Source organism: Mya arenaria, chromosome 9, assembly GCF_026914265.1.
Source record: "Mya arenaria isolate MELC-2E11 chromosome 9, ASM2691426v1".
Taxonomy (NCBI): Eukaryota; Metazoa; Mollusca; class Bivalvia; order Myida; family Myidae; genus Mya; species Mya arenaria.
The window spans coordinates 73,286,256-73,307,254 of NC_069130.1; the positions used below are offsets into that span (position 1 = coordinate 73,286,256).

At 35.9% G+C, this 20,999-nt stretch overlaps 2 long non-coding RNA genes and 1 pseudogene across 2 annotated transcripts; all 3 read left to right on the forward strand.

The window, feature by feature from the left end:
* The window catches only part of LOC128246367 (uncharacterized), a 111,968-nt pseudogene that overhangs the window by 49,265 nt on the left and 41,704 nt on the right, over positions 1-20,999 (forward strand).
* LOC128245524 (uncharacterized) lies at positions 2,127-4,456 on the forward strand. Its single transcript, XR_008263170.1, has 3 exons — positions 2,127-2,204; positions 2,887-3,029; positions 4,355-4,456. It is a non-coding gene; the product is annotated as an uncharacterized LOC128245524 (long non-coding RNA).
* LOC128245523 (uncharacterized) lies at positions 8,794-13,451 on the forward strand. Its single transcript, XR_008263169.1, has 4 exons — positions 8,794-8,906; positions 9,104-9,379; positions 12,261-12,408; positions 13,281-13,451. It is a non-coding gene; the product is annotated as an uncharacterized LOC128245523 (long non-coding RNA).

Here is a 20,999-nt window from a genome sequence, read left to right on the forward strand (position 1 = left end):
ACTTAAAGACATTAATATGGTTTTGAATGATATTTTGTAGGACCTCTTTCTTGGGTGGATGGATTTAGAGAGGACCTGAAAGATGCGGCCATGATTGTGTCACATGGACATTATAGATTGTGACTCTTAAACAAACGATGATAGCAAAAAAAACCCCGAAACTATCTTCATATGTTTTTCTGGTGTTGAATCACCAGAAAAACATATGAAGATAGTTTCAGGGTTTTTTTTGTAATAATCTTTGGAAAGTAGTGTTACAGCTGAAATCTTTTCTGTAAATGTAGTGTAGTGTAGATGTAGTAATAGAGCTGGCCTGGAGTAAGGTAATGGACTGTAGGCAGTGTTTACATTGTGACAAGGTGTTGTTTCATCAACAGCATAATGTATTGTCATTGAAAGTTTAAAGTATTAAATTCTGGATTGATCATTTATTTGTTGGTTTAAAGAGACTCTAATCAAAATCAAAACATACACATATATAACAAACATCAATTTTGACTGATAAACCTTTAACTGCTTACTAAATAATGCACTTAAATATTAATTACTGATAATAAGATTGTAACCGTGTATTTAATAGCAGAAAGTGCAAAAATATTAAATGATTGGTGAATGCTAAAAGATTTACCAAGGTCTACTATAGTCTTATAAGATAGAAATAATGTGTTTGATGCTCATTTCCTTCCAATTAAACTCAGTATCCATCAAGAACCATTGTTTTCTACATTTATTCATCCCTTTGGAATATTTAAACAATATTATTAATTGTGGTAAATCTTATTTGGGAGTTAGAGTGCATCTTTAAAATATTAGTCCAGGTGTTGCAATAGTCTTGGTTTACTTACAGAAGCCAACTTAGCCTTGGCATCTCTGCCCTTATTGTTTGACATTACCCATACGCTCTATGATCCTCATGAAAAAATAGGGATTTAAAACCTAAATAGCAATAAATTTGCTGACTAAATAAGTAAATTTTTGGTTTTGTTTTGCTTTTTTCCATGGACTTTTATGTTTTTTCAACCAGTAGGATAACAACATACACAAAACATGCAAAGTAACATTCATACGTTCATAATCTACTGTATCGTTTTAAAAACACTATACAAATATCCATGATTTCAAAGTAAGGAAAAAAAGAAAGAAAATAGACATGCAAGTAATTATCACATATTGTTAACTTATGCTTTATATTGAACTGTTATTCTAGTATAATTCTATTGAAAATGTAGTTACAAAAGAAAACGTCCTACAACTTTTTTCTTATCTGATAATTTTATGCTATTATAAATATTCAGAGCCATTTGGACAGTGTTTCTCTTCATGAAATCTCACGACATTTTAATTGGGACATTAGGGTCAAAATCTGGGTCATAAGGTCAAATATTTGGAACAAACATAGGCAATTTATCAACTCCAATTTTCATTAAACTTAATCATAATATTAGTCTCAATGAAATCTTAGATCAGTTTGAAACTGGGTCATGTGGGCTCTTTTCAAAGACCTACATGTAGGTCACTAGGTCTAATCTGAGAAAAAACTTGTGAATACTATAGAAGCTACATTTTTGTACTATTTCTGGTCCAATCTTCATAAAACTTAATCAGAATGTTGGTCTTGATTAAATATTTTTTCAGTTTAAAACTTGGCTACTTTTTCAAATTTTATTGCTTCACTATAAATAACTATGAACCATTGATGATAATAATAGTTACTGAAAGTGAGTAAATGAAGCAAAATATGGTAATTTGGAGCTGTTGATATTCAAATTATTTTGTGTGTTTTCAGCCCTTTATTTCACTCTGTTGGTTGCTGCACTGGCAGATAACGTTTTGATGTTCATTCTGGAGTGCTTTCTTGTTTTGAAATAAAGTTCAGCAAGTCATTGTAAAATAAAATATATAGAAAGCAATAGTTGTGTTAAGTATGAACTATTTTGATGAATTGTAAAATGGAATTAAGGGTATTCTTATTGTTGTGTATGTGAACATTTGTATGGTCATACATAAAATCTTTTATTTCAGCTAACCTAATGAGACCTACACTTCATCAGGCATGGCAAACAGGGACTTTGGACAATCCTGGGTCACGGGCTCTCTGATCGCAGACAAACTGTGCCTGTATAATGGAGCCCATCTAACCATTGGGCATGAGGACAACCCAGATTCTGCTTGGCTCAATTTCAAAACTGAGAGAACACACTCAGGTGGGTGTTTAAATTTATTGATATATTCTTTTCTCTATTTTGGAATCAGATATGATTTTATTTTGCTTTTATACCAATCCACTACAGAGAATGAAGCTACCTGTTATTACTGGGAATATAAGAGAATAGTAGGAGCTTATGTCCCATCACATCGCAAACTCTGAATATTAGTTGAATTTAATTAAGCAACATTCCCTAAATGTTTTGTGCATGGTACATTGCTTACATTATTTCTTATAGGGAAGATTGTTTAAGAAAATAACCCATGCTCATTAAGGCAGGGCTACAATGTTGAAAGGGGTGAATTCAGATATGTCTATATTAATGGTCACATGACAGGAATCTTGACCTTGTACTCGTCTTTGAAATATGAAAGATGACAAAGACAACAATATATTGTGTAAGACAGTTGCGCTTCGTAATAAGATTTTCTTTTGACTGTCAATCAATATGAATCAAATCAAATTTCTAGTGAGTTGTTAAGTTGCATTGTCTTTGATGCAATTATAGAAGCAGCAAAGTTTCTTGACAGATTTACATGTCTCAGCATTGTTGACAGTACTCCTGTATTGGACACCTCACACTTTTGTGTGGAAGTGTCATCTGATATGCTCATAACTGCCTGTTCACTGAGTCATAGTTCCAGTATAATTTAAAGGAGGTCATTCTCTGTCATTTTTAGGTACTTGATGTCATGTGTGGGCAAAAATGCAGAGTGGTACCACCAGTCACCTTAACCATCTTTTCCCTCACAGACAAGAGACTCGTGCGGACAGTGGCTGCAGTTTCCAGATAAGCACTCACCTGTAGCCTTAGGAACTTCAGGTAGGCGTTGAATTTGGCCCCAAATTCTCAAAACTTCTTAAGCCCCTTATAACAGGATTAAGTTAAGCATACTATTTTTGTCTTTCAATAATTTGCTTAATATTTTCTTCCTTAATTTTTTTTTCCGATTCAGAAAGGAATTATCATTATGATCAGCACAATACACCATTTTTCGTTAATCAAAATCCAATTTAATTATGTACTATGCTTTATTAATATAAGCTACTTAAGCCTGTTAAGCTTAAGAAGTTTCGAGAAATTGGGGCCTGGCCTTTAATGTTGGCACTACCAATTTCTCGCATTCTTTCCATAATTCTAGAACAGTGTGGCTTCATGTCCTTGTCAAGTGCCCAAGCAGCTTCTTCTTTAGACAGTTTGTAGAGCAATTTTGGAAAACAAAGTTGGGTTCCTATTAGTAGTCTTCTGGCTTTTTAATTTGCCGAGATCCAAGACGCTGTGGGTCAGCTTTCCTAGGGACATTCCTGGAACAGTCAAGTTCCTCATATTAATCCTGCACTCCAAGGTAAGTTTTTGCATAGCTGTCAGTCGTCAGTGTGGGACCTAGTATATCTTCCTTTGATAACTCTTCTGCAATTGCATGAGCCATCTTTTTGTCTGAAGGTGGCTCCATGTATTGCAGATTTGCTTTACAGCAAGCATGGCCACCTGAACATTCAACTTCATAGTTTGTTTTGCACAGGTAAGCACCTGCCCAGCACAGCTCGTTTTGGACCGCAAATGCCACCATATACTTGTGAATATTGTGATTATCAATTGCCACACTTTAGAAATGAGAAGCAGCTTGTCCAGGTTTGTATGAAGAAACCTTGCGGTTGGAATTATAGCAGCCATCCACTGACAGACTTTGTTTGGATTATCAGTGCCCAATGACAAGCTGGCGCTTATCTGCTTGATGTCATCTTCATTGAGTTTATTAGTGTTTCTACTGGCTTTATCAACAAGTCTCTGCATATGACCTCTTGCAGGAGCTGATATATACATAGATGTGAGAAACATATTTGCCTTCATTATTTCAGGTATATTCTGAAGCCCAGATGCAAGCAACATGTTTATTGCAGCTCATTTGCCATCTTTGCACTCGCTATAAGTGCATACTTGTTTTGATCGAAACTCATAGTTTCGGCATCCAAATTTAAGTTTAGATCACAGAGCAAACATAATTGTCTCTTTTTTAACACTTAGATACAGATTCTGGCACATCTTATCATGTTCTATAAGCTCTACATGTACACTACTTATGCTGGATAAGAACTTTCGCAAATTGCCTATGCGGTTTCCCATATTAATACACCCTCCTATTGCAGATACTGCCAAGGGCGTAGTTCCGGGCTGCTTTTCCAGCCATGTGGAATCAACGTCTCCAGCTGAACTAGAGCTAGGAATAAAATAAGACTTCTAAGCAGCACAGTGAGCTTTTGCATGTTTATTTCCAGGGCTGGTACATTGTATTCATAAAACATCTTGAGTCCATTTCCGATTTTAAGTGGAAAGTCAGTTTCCTAATTTAAGTAAATTGTCATTGGTCATAATATGATACTTTTTCTTAAAAATTTAAAAACTATTTACTAATTCATTTTCACAAAATTAATTCAAAATGAAACTTTTATTGATATCACATGATTAATGTATTTTAATTTGACTATGATAACTTTTAAGAAATTGATTACAGTTAGATGTTTTATGAATACATCACCTGGAGTGTAAACACCGTCTAAGACTTCTTGCAATTTAGCTTCCTTTGATCATTTTACAATAAGTACCAAATTGGGACCACAATTGTGACAGCTTTCCAGACTAGATACAAATTGAGGAACCATAATGTATAGAAAGCCTTTTTGATGCTTTAAAATCAGAATTCTTATGGGTTAAAAGAGTCCTTGTGAACCTGTCATTCTTCACCCAGGGCCCAGGGGTAAGGGCAGAATGAGTATGTAAATGCTTTTCTTTGGTCATTTTTACAAAAAGTACACAGAGTTTCTCAAATGAAGCACAACTATGACAGCTTTGAGGTGAAACAGATAAGAAAATAAACACTGTTTTATAATAAGGTATATTTGATTGTATTTTATCACCATTTTTAAAGCTAATAGTTGTATATCTACAATATTTGCCAAAATGATTCAATGTTTATGAAGTTATTAAAATGCATTGTATTTTAATATCTAAATATTGAAATACCTTATTAATTTTATCGAAAAGTCAAAGTTTTTTTTCCTTGGCATCAACTCCCTGTAAAGTTTTTCTATCATAAAGCTCTATAAACACATTTTAAATGGTGTGAAGGGACTTCATCAACAATGTTTCTCCCTATTTATTTAGCATTTGATGTGCACATTGCTTTCATGTAAGTATTTTCAAGTTTACACATTTATTATATAACATTTGAAGACATTAATGTGGTTTAAAATTATATTTTGCAGGACCTTTTTCTTGGGTGGATGGATTCAGAGATAACCCCAGAGATGCGGCCATGACTGTGTCATATGGACGTTATAGATGATAAACAGGAGTAATTTTACATATAGCAAAGAAGGGAATTCCATTCCTTTCCAACACCTGAACCAGTCAAAACCAAGACGAAAATCAGATTGGTAGAAATGGTGGCTTGAACAGCAATAGGTAGGAAATAGTCATCATGAATGGGGGAAAAGTAAAGATGTTATGAATGATTAAAAAAGCAATGTGTGATCATTGTAATTCATGTTTTATTTCTTGGTTATGATATAGCATTTTTCTTATACACCGACATGTAATTGATTTAAGTCATATTTGAATTTTTTAATGGTGCAATGAAGATTAAGGTTATGGTTCCTATTGGATAACTTGGTTAATACAGTCATTGGCATTTTATTTGGTTTGATAAACATGTGGTGGTTTGCCTAGGAACCAATTTCTGTATGTATTACTGACAAAGACATCTACCTGAAGGGCCTCACAGCCTTGGATAAGAGCATGGCTTGGGACACGGAACCCAGTCACAGAAGGAGGAGGTCAGTACATAGATGCTAGGACCCAGTCACAAGAGGAGGGGATCGAGACACAGATACTGGGACCCAGTCACAAGAGGAGGATGTCAGGACACAGATACTGTGACCCAGCCACAAGAGGAGGAGGTCAGGACACAGATACTGTGACCCAGCCACAAGGGGAGGAGGTCAGGACACAGATACTGTGACCCAGTCACAAGAGGAGGAGGTCAGGGCACAGATGCTGGGACCCAGCCACAAGAGGAGTAGGTCAGGACACAGAAGCTGGGACCCAGCCACAAGAGGATGAGGTCGGGAGACAGATGCTGTGACCCAGCCACAAGAGGAGGAGGTCAAGACACAGATGCTGGGACCCAGCCACAAGAGGAGGAGGTCGGGACACAGATACTGTGACCCAGTCACAAGAGGAGGAGGTCAAGACACAGATGCTGGGACCCAGTCACCGGAGGAGGAGGTCTGGACACAGATGCTGGGACCCAGCCACAAGAGGAGGAGGTCGGGACACAGATGCTGGGACCCAGTGACAAGAGGGTACAGGAAACTGTCACATGCACAAGGACAAGCCCAGAAGCCTCAAATTTAACCAAGATCTTGTTTAAAAAATAAGAATTAAGGCCAAGTGAGCACCAATTAAGAGGAACAGTGCTACGAGACAAGAAACAACTTCCTGAGGCTTTAACTGGTTTATGTGCGCCCAACCTCCCAGTATAACATAGTATTTTTTCCGTGCACATTTAACACATACATGTACTATTAGTTACACTGTTAGTAGCTGGGGGGATATGTGATATACACCCCCAGTGGTTTCATACCATGCAAGAGTGAAGCTCGAGCGTGGTATGAAACCACTGGGGGTGTATATCACATACCCCCCAGCTACTAACAGTAACGAATATATCTCACCGAGTACCTTTAATAATAAGATTATATTAAGATATGATGTATTTGTTATGAAAATATTCAGTGACGCTTAAATATTGTCTCAAAATTATATTTTAAGAAATACAAAAAGTTTATGTAATCAAGTTTATTTGGAATAAATACAATAACAATGTTAATATAGTAATAACATTGTTTGACAGCATATATATTTTCTCAGTAAGGTTACATTAAATTATAACTGTACAAGAAAGATGTAATAATAAGAAAAACAACAACAGTTAACTGTTTTTAACATTTATTTTTTAACAATTTCTTGAAGGTAACTCCTCAGCACATTTGCAGATTTCTTGTTTCATCGAAGCGTCTCTTCTGAATTGAATTTTAACCTTTTTGAGAGATTCATCACTTGTTGTGCTTGAAAAACGTTTTTTTTGTCTCCATTTTGTAACCATTGACTCATGTAAACAGTCGGTTACACACAACAGATTGCTTGAATAAAATTGATATTCAAAAACGTGCATGAGTTAGCTCCCCTACAGTGAGATAAGCCGAGAGAGAAGTTAAAAAAAATTTGGCCGCCATTTTGTTATGTCTTTGTATGTCTGAGTATGAAAGTTACAGGGGTGGTATGAAACATACTGGAAATTATAGGGGGGGTATGGATTATACACATCGTGCACGTGACCACTCTCGGCCAATCGGATAGCGTCATTCATGTAGGAGGTGAGATGTATGTAAATACGAACGATGAAAATGGTCATACAAGTATGTTGTGTTTGGGTTCTTTCAATAAAAGACCTGTTGTTTCCCTCCAAGGTGGTAATTACCTATAGGTCTGTGAAGATACCTGCTGAAATGTCCATAAAACAAGAGCGCCGCGGACCAAACGCCAACATTCGTCTCTTGATTAACATTCCACAAAATGGCAAAACTCAACAGCATTAAAGCCAGATGGGCCTTGCTGTACAAATCCACCAAGTTTCATTTGAATTTTTTTTGTTATTACCATGGTAAAGTTTATGCACAAAGACGACTTCGCCGAAGCCAATCAAACTGACAGTACCTTTACTATATTCTTTGAAAAACAGACAACATAATCATGTTTCATTTATAACATTGAACAGAACTTGTGCAAAAAATTCTTGAGGAAAGTCAATATCCTACATGACTTATGAATTTCAAGATGTTATTTAAGTTGCATTCCATTTTAATAGTTGATATACATGTATACATAAAGACATGTTTCAAACTTCAGTCCAAAGAAGCAGACAGGCAATCCCAGGAATACCTGAGCCATTCTGTTGCTCCTCAGCAGTAATGATGATAGCGATATGAGAAAAGGTGAGGCTCAAGGGTAACATCTTAATTATTAACATTACAATGAAAAACACTCATTCAAGTCCCACGCCACTCAGGCAGGGAGCCAGTCTCACGCATAATCTCTTTTTTGATGATCCTCTGTGGCTCTGGTGGTACCTGTTTGTTAGGTTAATTCGAGGTAAATATTTAAGGAAATTCAGTGGACATGTAAGTTCTTCATTTTGTAAATAAAACAGAAAATGTACGTTATGTTGTTAGTGTACCACCGATTTTCACACATCAATTTTCAGTGTTTGGTCAATATCTAATATGACATCTGATACATGTAAACAACGATCCACTGATCTCTTCAGTCCAGAGCGGTGATCCAAATCTTAATTGCACCACTATTAATTGTGTTGCTTAAACATATTGTCCAATTTTTATTTGTTTTACCCTGATAGTTTATTTCGCTGATAGTTCAAGTCAAGATTGTAGAACCATTACTATAATACATTCCAGTGTATGTTTCTTTCAGAAAAAAAGTTCTCCCAGACCACATACAGAGTAAAGTCCAATATGGGTGATTCTTTGACGTTCGTCTGCCAGCCAAGTCTCAAAGAGAAGCTTCTACAGATCATATACAGATAACGTGTTGGAGATGCAGCAGCTAGAGTAGAGTACACCAGTAAGGGAGGGTTATTGTTTTCTAACATGATGATGAGGATAAAGATTAAGATCAGAATGTTGAGTGGCTTGATGCCTTAGCAATAGTATCATACAGGTATTAAGTTTTAGTGGGTATTAATTCAATGACGATGGAAATAAACAATGTGTTTAATGATACTATGATGATAGTGATGACTCATTTAAATCCTATTTCAGTCCTCAAATGCTGTCACTGCCGAGGTAAATGATAATGCAGCCTACCTACAAGACACACAGATCCGCGAGAAGATATACATGCAGGCGACTTAAGATTTAAGGTATATCTATAAATACCAGACTTTGAGGATGATACTTGGTAGCCGATCACTGACCCGACAACCATGCGGTGGATGAACATCTGTACTGATGTAGATGAAGCTGCACATGCTAATGAAGACGTAAACAACGGTACAGCTTGCCGACAAGAAGGCTTTTATTCTGACTATTCTAAAGGTAAATAAAACTAAATTTTTATAATAAAAACATTGCATTCTGACAATCAAAAAGTGAAGAGGTTCAAAGTTTGCATATAAAATAGGTCGTAAGATGGATATGTATGGTTTTTAGCTCAATGATTCAAAGAATAAGGAGGACTACACTACTCAACTCAACAGCAGCTTCTGGTTAAAGTTTAAAGGAAAGTTTGGATTTTCACTTACAGTCGACTTTGTCGGAACCTAGGGAAAAGTCGAGATAACGAACATTCGACACATTCGAAATACAAAAATGTATCACCAATCCAAACACATATGAGTTTGATATATGTCTGACACCAAACTTGAATTGAATGGTCTTGTGACAGTCGTGGAAACAGCAAACTAAACATACTATTTAAAAATAAAGTGATTCAAAAAATGATTTTTTGTGCCAAATTAATTTTATTCACATTTATGGATTACACATATCAAATATTAAACCACAATTAAATATACACTTGTATATTTAAGTAAACAGTAAAGCACATATGTAGTGCCCGTTTGTTTTCTGCATGCAGTAAAGAGAAATTACTTTGTCACCTAACATTTCGAACTTTACGATGATGTCATCGTCGATTTAAATCATACGTTTCAATGTGTAGCTTGATCACTAAATGTCTCTTTAATCGAACACATAAACAGACAACTTTAGTTATTCACACTTACCAATTGACCTTCAATTATGAAAGTTTGTTATTTTGACAAGCACGGTTTTTTAGCGACATGCCCCAAACCTTAATGACAACTTTCGCACCTACAACTTGATCTACAGTTCGACATAAGGGACAAGTAAAACATGTGAAATTTGATCAATGGGACTGCAATAGGAGGTCGATATAGCAAAAAAGTTGAGATAGAAAAATCGACACAAGCACATTTATTTTAAATAGAATAAGAAGGAATAAATTCGGGACCGGAGAAATAAGTCGACAACTGGATATCTGACGTCGACATTAAATCGAGTTTGGACAGTATAAATAAGTCCAATACCCTTCATTCAATTCGCTAAATACTTCACACAGTAAATGATGGCCATCTTACAATAAGGTTTCATAACTCGATTGACTTTCTATCTTTTTTTAATTTAATTTTTTTATTTCTTTTGACAGGCACAATTTTATATTCATAACCAGGTTTCTACAAAGGGAAAACAAGTTATTATAATATCTTGTGTCATTGTTTGGGCAGGCTCAGGTGGGAGTTAACAATTCTGCATTAATGTTTTCATTTTATGTAATAAAAAAAGAGTTTTTATCCAATGGTTATCAAACTTGGTCAGACTATTTGTCGGCATGTAATATATATATGAATATATTTGAATATGGGTCATCTCGGGTAAAAAATAGGTTACTAGAAGAAATATTTCACGGTAATAAATTCAACAATTTTTATCAAATCTTGATGAAACATTGTCAGAATGCTTGTCTGTATTATGTCTTGCATATTTTTAATAAGGGTCAACCCGGGTCAAAATCAAGGTCACTAGGTCAAATCTTAGGAAAAATATTTCCACGTCATAAATTCAGCAATTTTTTTCACACCTTGATGAAACTTGGTCAGAATATTTGTCTGCATAATATCTTGCTTATTTTTTATATCGGACATACCGGGTCAAATTCTAGGTCACTAGGACAAATCCAAGGAAAATCTTTCCACATCATAAATATAACAATTTTTGTCAAATCTTTTAAAAACTTGTTCAGAGTATTTGTCTGCATAATATCTTGAAAGTTCTTTAATATGGGTCATCCCCAGTCAAAATCTAGGTCACAAGGTCAAATCTTAAGAGAAAGAATTCCACGGTCATAAAAAATAATTATTTTTTGTCAAATCTTTATGAAACTTGGTCAAAATACTTGTCTACATGAAGTCTTAATCATTTGTGAATATGGGTCCCCTCAGATCAAAATCTAGGTCAAATCTTAGGAAATATTTTCCCGATGTCATAAAAAAATTCTATGCTTACCATACCTATCAATATCAGTCAACAACTAAATTCAATTGCTATTTTATAAACACACATCCCAATCATGCATTTTATATCTACCCATATCAGGGCTTTTTCTATAGTACCCATGGGTCCGACTATCGGACCCATTCCCAAAGCAAAATATGAGATATTTTTCCCAATCTTTTTTTTTTTTTTTAGAAAGTCTTTTTACTTGTACTGGTTCATTTTCAACATCCTTATAAATTATGTGATTTAAAGTTTTTTTGATAATTGAACTCAGAAATAATTTATTTTCATCACATTCAGAAATCAGTATGAAATATTATTTGTCATATGATTTATTGCAATAGATATTTACACCTCAAGGATTGCTATTTCAGGCATTTTTGGTCTTTTAAAGGAAATTAAACTAATATTAAATCATTTCATAATTCGCAGGAGACTCGGACAGCTTTTTCTTTTAACTGTAAAATTTCCCAAATTCTGCATTTTTCATGACACAAAACTTCCCAAAATGTCTAGGTTCTTTTTCCCAAAATGGACAGAAAAAGCCCTGCATATTTCCAAAATTTTAAATCTTAATTAACTTAAAAATATTTGTGTACATGAAATTGAAGATGATAAAGTCTATCATCTGGGGTCAAAAACTAGGTCTCTGGGCCAGATCTTATTGGAAAAGCTGATGTATTTATAAAATGTTCCTCACACTAATGGAATAGTTTCTGTTGATCAAGTTATTTGTATAAACTATATCTCCGATAAGTATGAATATGGGTCTTTTTGGTTAAAAATACTAGGTCGACAAAAGCTCAAATCCTAGGTTAAAAAATTGCATCTTCAGATAAAAAATCTGGCTTTAATGCGGCGGCGTCTTGTTTTTCATTGAAAAGATTCATTTCCATTTAAGCTGGGTGGCAAGCAGAAGGGTAGGTGTTTCTGGGGTATGGTTCTGACATCCAGCAGTTAGTACATCACCCACCTGCACAACTGTGTGTTTGGAGTCCAAGATTGGTCTGTGTTCTGGCAGCAGATTCAGATCAACAGCAATGATACAGGTTACTTCCTGTTTTCTCGTAGAGTATATTCTTTAAACTCAAACATATGTATGCATTAGTAATAATTTGTCCCTCCATCAGTCGGTCCGTCTGTCTGTATGAACAAATCTACTTTTCTCCATTACTCAATATTTTTTGTAGTATTGACTTCAAACTCCATACACATACTGACCATGTTGAGGAGAAACTCTGCGCAAAGTAAAACAGTATTAGTTTGTGTATGGTTATTTTTAGAGTAAGAGGCACATTGTTCACCATATTGCAGGGCTTATACTACACCCAGTTAGGTTCTAGGTCAAAGTCACACTTAGAGGTCAAAGGTCATATGACTTCATTTTGTGCCTGCTCAATATCTCTTGAACCTCTTGAAGTATTGTAAAATATTTGCCACAAATGTTCACCATAATCAGATCATGTGCTGGGGGAGAGGCATAAGTTTTTTATTACAAAAACAGTTGTCAAGTTTTCTACTGGAACATGTTTACTTTTCTTCATAACTCCATATATTTTTGAGGTATTGACTTCAAACTTCATACACATATTGACTGTGTTGAGGAAAAGTGCTGTGCATAAAACAACATAATATTCTGTATGGTATTTTTATAAAAGTCTATAGCCTGTACAACAAAAGTGCTAACTAAACCTTTCTCTCTGGAACATCTTTCAAGTCTAGGCCAGACATAAAATATTCTCATTTTCCCACAAATTTGTTTGTTTGTGGAAGTAGTTTTATGCTTTGACAAAAATGTGTTCTTTTCCATAAATGTAGCCATTTATATGAACATGTATAGTATCTGTGGTGTTGACAGGAATTAATTGTGAAATCTTCGGTGATGTGCTTTAGATTTAAAATTTGATTTTGATTGACACAGGCTGAAGTTGCATCAGTGGTATCAGAAGAGGTCCAGCTCCAACAAAAAGGCTACCAGGGGGTAGAGGTTGGCCCTGAGTGATATCAGAAGAGGTCCAGCTCCAAACAAAATGGCATCCAGGGGTAGGAGTGGACCCAACTCCTGCAGAACTCCTGCAGTAGCCTAAGTGAAACAACAAGTCATTGATGATATGAAGCCATAGTCAATTTGAAAGTTTGCATCTGTCTTTGTCATTTATATTAGCTTGTCTGTTTTTAATAACTGAATAACTTTAATATGTTCAAATGAATCTTTGAAGGCCATATTTGAAGGTAGTAAAAGTAATTTGCATAGCATGTTTTAAAACTTGTTAAAATCTAAAAAACAACAACATTTGATTTAATCACTCAATGATGTTTATTGTTGTTTTAGCATTGGCAGTCAGTACCAGCTGAAGCTGATTTTTGTAGACATTTCCACCATGCAGGCACCGCATGAATGAGGCATTAGTTGCTAATTTATTTGTTCATTTGCTCTGCCATAAAATTCTTAGATGTAGTTAATTTTCTATGCATTTCATATTTCTGTTCATTTATTTTATTATTTTGGGAATAAGTCAATCAATTATTCATTCATGCTTTAGTTTTTTAAAAATTTGTCCCCCCCCCCCCCCCCCCCCCCCCCCCCCCCCCCCCCCCCCGTCCTCCCTCGCCAAAGGGTATAAATGGTAAAAGTGTGTGTGTGCGTCAGAGCAATCTTGTCCATAGCTTTGAGGTATTGACTTCAAACTTCATATACAGATAGATAACTCATTCTGCAGTTTTATTTTAGTTATTGTCCTTTGTTTATTTTCATCCTTATTTTTGTCTGGAGCCTAACTTGAAAAGTCTTTAAAGTATTGACTTTAAACTTCATATACTGATAGATCTCATTTAGGAGAAGTGCTGTGCACATGAACCATAACTCTGGCTGTCATATTATTTTAGTTATTGCCCTTTGAAAAGTTTCATTATTTTCCTTTGTTCTAAGGCAAAGTTGTTACTGTTAAGATCAGATAAGATTTATTTTGAGTAGGCAAAATCACATCAAGTACAACAAAAGCTCTTGTGAGTTTTAACATACAGTATTTTTAAAACTGAAATCTGTCTGGCTTGGTCAAAATCAGTCCAGACCAGCAAATTGCCGGTTTTTAGAAGCTCTGGTATAGGGCTTTATAGAGCTGCAATGGCCAAATTAGTGTTGATCACAATGATAATTACATTTTACAATCAACATACTAGTAGTTATTTGACAAATTCATGAAATGGATTGATGATAACAGTTTGAAAACGGGTAGAATCATTTTCAATAGAAATATATAAAAGTAGCATGAATGATAGGTGCCAAGCTTAGATGTCCATTTAAAGCTGTAAAAAGCAATTGATGCAAAAATTGTTTGGGCTATAAAAGTCAATTACCCACAAGGTATAATGATTTTTCATGATGTTGTATCGCACATGGTTGGCAGCTATCACAGAAATTTTGTTACCATATCATACAGAATGATGTATTATGACAGTCTGTGACTGCTCTTGTTAGCTTTAAAGTCATCAATCTATTTTTGTTGTTGTTTTCTTTCTTTTATTCATTGATGATTTATTTGTTAGATTCTCAGTTATCCATTCATTCAATTATTTGTTTTAATTTATTCTTTCATTTGTTACTAATTGTCAATCATACATCATTTATTTGTGCATTCGTTTATTTATTACACACCCAGAAAGCTATATAATGTAGGAGTTCTAAAAGCATTGCACCAAGTCACATGAAACTTTATAGGAATCTTGGTCAGCACGGGAAATGGTGCACCTGCAATTTGTATGACATTCCAGTTTCAAATTGTCTAACAAAAGTTATGGTCCTTTACTTAGTAAAAAATTGTTTGAAAATATTGTGTCACATGCATCTCCAAAAGAGTTGGACCTACACACATGAAACTTAGTAGGGATATCGGTCAGTATGAGAATTGAGCACCTGCTATTTGTATGACATTCATTTATCATACAGTCTAACAAGAGTTATGGCCCTTTACCTTCATCTTACAAAAGTTATGGTGCTTGACATAGTAAAGAAGGGTATTGCTGAAAGTGAAGTATGCTCCTGAAATCTTATTTTCTATGAAAAGGCAGTAATTTCAATTTGCTGGTAGAAGGTGAATGGTTTTAGCATTATTATAAACCAGTTAAACAAACAGAACATGGAATATATTGAAAGACTTGGCAATTTGTTTCTGAAGTAAATTTTAAGCAATTTATTAGAAATGCAGCAATTGAAATTCACAAATATCAGTAGAAGATGAACATTGCATGTAAGCCTTAATATGGATCTTCAAACATTATGTAACGTTATTGCCATCTATCTATATACCAAGTTCGCATTTGAATCCCTTTAGAACATTCTAAGATATTGCCCAAACAAGCACCCATTATTGAAAAAAAGAAGGTTTATGGGAGATAACTAAATACATAACTAGGATGGGGTTATTGTTCTTGGGTACTGCACTTCCTGTCATTGCAATCTACACACCAAGTTTCATTTGAATAGCTATTCCAAAAAATGGCCCCGGAAAAGCAGCCATTATGGAAAACTATCGGGGTTAAGAGGAGATAAATAAATACCCAGGATAGGATTACGATTCTTGGCTTCTACACTTCCGCTTATTGCCATATTATTTTCCCAGATGTGGCTGGGACAAAAACCAATTGTCGAAAAACATCAGGTTAAGGGGAGATAACTATGGAAATATGTTGGGCAGGATTATGGTTCCTGTGTACTGCACTTCCTCCCATGTTGTTTCATATATCATTGTGATTTCGAATGTGTATTTCAGTAAACAATATGATCTATTTGTGCAGTTTTTTTGTAAATATCTCGTCTGTTTTACCTTGTTGTCATCGATTGTACAATTTTTTTTATAGACGAGTCACGAGTGTTATCGTTCCCTCCACGGTGCACTTGTTTGTTTCCATAACTGTACACGGAATGGAATCACTTTAAAAACTGTGTTCGGATTTTCTTTGGCCATGTTTGGAGATATGGTCTTTGAAACTGTTACTGTTGACGATGAAATGTCATAAAGGTTGGCTTGGCCTGCATGAGTAATGGTATTTTGTACAATGTTGATGACATATTCATACCAGTGCCATGGATATTTAAACCAATGGTAAATATGACCGTGACTTTGGTTACATCATATGATGCCACGTGTAAGTGGTACCACTTTAAGGTGTTCATGAGTTCAGATAGCATAGAATACCATAGGTAAATTAATGACGTTGATTCCGTCTTGGGCAGAGGTGATGTATTGATTTATTATGTCTCCCCCTCTCTGGGGGAGACATATTGTTTTTGCCCTGTCCGTCAGTCCGGTAGTCCGTCAGTCCGTCAGTCCGTCCGTACGTCACACTTCGTTTCCGATCGATAACTGGAAAACCGCATGACCTAGGATCACCAGACTTGGTAGGGAGGTTGGTCATGAGGTGTAGAAGATCCCTATTGTTTTTGGGGTCACTAGGTCAAAGGTCAAGGTCGCGGCGACCCCCAATGTAAAAAACATTTCCGCTCAATATCTTGACAATGGTTTGACCTAGGTTCACCAAACTTGGTAGGGAGGTTGGTCATGAGGTGTAGAAGATCCCTATTGTTTTTGGGGTCACTAGGTCAAAGGTCAAGGTCGCGGCGACCCCCAATGTAAAAAACATTTCCGCTCAATATCTTGAGAATGGTTTGACCTAGGTTCACCAAACTTGGTAGGGAGGTTGGTCGTGAGGTGTAGAGGATCCCTATTGTTTTTGGGGTCACTAGGTCAAAGGTCAAGGTCGCGGCGACCCCCAATGTAAAAAACATTTCCGCTCAATATCTTGAGAGTGGTTTGACCTAGGTTCACCAAACTTGGTAGGGAGGTTGGTCGTGAGGTGTAGAGGATCCCTATTGTTTTTGGGGTCACTAGGTCAAAGGTCAAGGTTGGGCGACCCCCAATGTAAAAAACATTTCCGCTCAATATCTTGAGAATGGTTTGACCTAGGTTCACCAAACTTGGTAGGGAGGTTGGTCGTGAGGTGTAGAGGATCCCTATTGTTTTTGGGGTCACTAGGTCAAAGGTCAAGGTCGCGGCGACCCCCAATATAAAAAACATTTCTGCTCAAAATCTTGAGAACGGTTTGACCTAGGTTCACCAAACTTGGTAGGGAGGTTGGTCATGAGGTGTAGAAGATCCCTATTGTTTTTGGGGTCACTAGGTCAAAGGTCAAGGTCGCGGCGACCCCCAATGTAAAAAACATTTCCGCTCAATATCTTGAGAATGGTTTGACCTAGGTTCACCAAACTTGGTAGGGAGGTTGATCATGAGGTTTAGAAAACTCCTATATTTTGGGGGGTCACAAGGTCAAAGGTCAACGTCGCTGTGACCTCTAATGTAAAAAAATATTTCCGTGCAATATCAGGAGAATGCTTTGATCTAGGTTCACCAAACTTTGAAGTGAGGTTGGTCATGATGTCTAGTTGATTTTGCAATCAGTTGGTCAAAGGTCAAGGTCACTGACCTTGAGGTGAAGAACCGGTTTCTGCTCAATAACTCAAGAACGTTTACACCCAGGAACTTCATACTTGGTATGCCAGTTAGTCATGACTAGTTGATGGCCCCTATTGATTTTGGGATCCATCATTGATTATTTCTCACCTACGACCACACAATGGGGGAGACATGCGCTTTTTCAAAAAAGCAATCTCTAGTTATAGCTGGCTTAACCTGTACCACACGTACACTGAACCGTGTACATTTCGGAGTGCAGTCAACTCTATGGAAAATGTTTTAAAATATATTCGCTTTAATGGAACAGCAGGGAATTAGGTCTGTATTTTCAAGATACATCAAACTGTCTAAATTAAATTTCGATCACGAACAGACCACGAACGATTCAAAAGGGGGAGGGGGCTTATCGGCGACCAAGCCCCCAAGTGAGCAGACATTTCATGCCAATATGGAATATGGTAGAGTAACGTCAATATATATGCATAAAGCTACAGAAACATGCTCAGTAGCAAAAAGTTTAAACATATACCCTGTTCTGTGTTCAGTGGCAATGGGCAAATGCCAAAGACATAGAACACAAAATCACCACAAACAAGAAACAAAGAACAGCACAAAACTCTACAAACAGCACAGTGTATATATATATATATATATAACAACAATGCGTAAGTGGTTGACATTGCTAAAAAAGGGAGAGCGCTCTGGTGATACTTCAGATTATTTCAGGCCTTTGTAAACATTTTTTGAATTATCCATGAATTCAATACAAATATAATAAATAATGCATATCGAATACAAATGCAACTCGACAAACTATTCCTGTGTAAGTTGTGTTAAGCCTGTTTAAGTACCTAAATATACTCCCCCCCCCCACAGATATGAAAGGTTGTAATAAACCCCACTTTAGGTTTTAGGGAGGGGGTTAAGGGTGAATTGAGTAATTGGACCTAAAGAGAGCGAACGAAAGATTGCTAATTTTGGTACACGGACTCACAATGCAGTAAGGGTCCCTACCTCGGACTTTTCGTTCACAATAATATCAACCCAAACTGACGCCAAAAGATCCATATCTGCGTTATCTTGCATCGTTGATCAGCCGATATACATATACATTAGTCACTACAAACTCGGCTGATATGGCCGCCTTGGCCGAAAAACACTAGTCCTGACACGGCGTGCTTAACAACAAAAATCCTCGTAAAATCATCATCATCATCTGGGAAGTGATTCTGCCTGTGTTATGCTTACTGGGAAAGAATACACTGTCAACAGAAATTTTAACATAAGCGCTAACACAAGAGCAATAATTATTGTTTGTCTTGCATAAATAAGACGTGCTCTATACTCAATAGTCAGTCTCCGTCATTACAGTCTGCTTTAAAAATGCACTCTTACTCCCGAATAAGATATACCACAATTCATACAAATGTTTTGATATACCAAAAAGGATGAATAAATGTCGAAAACAATAGTTCTTATGAAGGATTCCGAGTTTGATTTGAAAGAAAGGTGCAAAAACAATGGTATATCTACCTTATGAGACTATAGTAGATCACACTAAATCTTTCAGAACTTGCCTATCATTTAATATTTTTTGCGCTTTCAGCTATTAAATACACGGTTTCAATCTTGTTATCAGTAATTAATATTTTCCATAAACGCATTATTTAGTAAGAAGTTAAAGGTTTATCACACACAATTTATGTATGTATTTTCAATAAGAGTGTAACTTTAAATGTGAGCCTTTCAGTCAAATCACACTGGAAATTTATGGTCAAAGGGACGCAACTCAATTATACATTTCTAACGACAGCTTACGCAATTACTTCCCTTTTCACGTCTTAAAACTTTCTAGTTTGCAATTACATAAATAATTTACATTGAACATTTCCCAAAAGTCTGGGATATAACGGATGCAACATGATGTAATGATTTACTCGCAGTTCTAACACGAATTCCAGGGCTAGCTTCCGTGGGCCAACTTGTTAGACACGAACGTGCGATGCCGGACAGGTGGGTTTTCTTCCGCAACACAAGACCTCACTCTCGCGTAACAACATACCAACGACCATGATTAATAAAATGTAGCAATAACCTGGTGCATAAACATTGTCAAATAAATCAGTTTAAATTCAACAACAAGGTCAATAAATTGTTTGCCCTACGACTCAGAATACATGTTTTAATGTGTTCACATACTTTTTCTCGCTGCTAATATTTTGATCATATTGAAATCGACCATAAGTAAAGCGGCTTTCCGCTGTTTTATATTAAACTATACTTCTTAACTAAGCATGTGTATTGCAACCAGCTCGCCTTATTGCTTATTGGTTCGGTTTAATAAAGAATTCTCAACGTAAAGCACGTATTAAAGAGTTATACGTATATTATAAAGTCACGTTGACTAAATAAACAAGTACAAGTACAAACTAAAGCAGTGCTGTATAAACGTTTAGGTTAAATGCAGTTATCCAATCGTCATTTCGACGGGCATTATTTTGTAATTTATTTCCGTGGAAAACTCTGATTGCAAATATCTAGAAAAAGATATGTGTTCAATTTGTTGTGCAATGAATAAGGAAAAAAAATATACGGGCATTTTTTGTAGTTGAATTTTGGCTATTGCTTCACTGCCAAGATATTGTTCATAACTACCGTTAAGTATGCGTACCAATGAACAATTTAAATAGAAAAACAAAGTAGCTAATGTTATAGGCAAATTACACACAACAAAGCTTGTAGTAATATCTACGGTGTTCAATTAGGAAAATCGATTAGGAAGTCGAAGACACGAAGGCGAAGACGTCCAAGAACGTACGTCCGTATCTTCGCCGTCGTTCATCCTGCGCGCAAAGGGCGATAACACGATGGTTCTATCGGAACACTGTAACATAACAAGATGTCATTGTGGTTGACACATCCCTATGACCACGCCCCCTTCCCTCAAAAATAAATTAATAAAGATAAATGCATAACCTCAGACTCAATAAATAATGATTATTTCCTTTGTTACGTCAGTATATGACAACTTTAAAAGTCATAGTTTGTTTGTTCGAAGTAGGCAAACTAAAACGTGGCATTAACTCACCTCCTATATTTAATATTTAAACATGTTCACTCAAAAAATGCATTTTTTTTTTAGGAAATTGCTTAATCCACATTACTGCAAA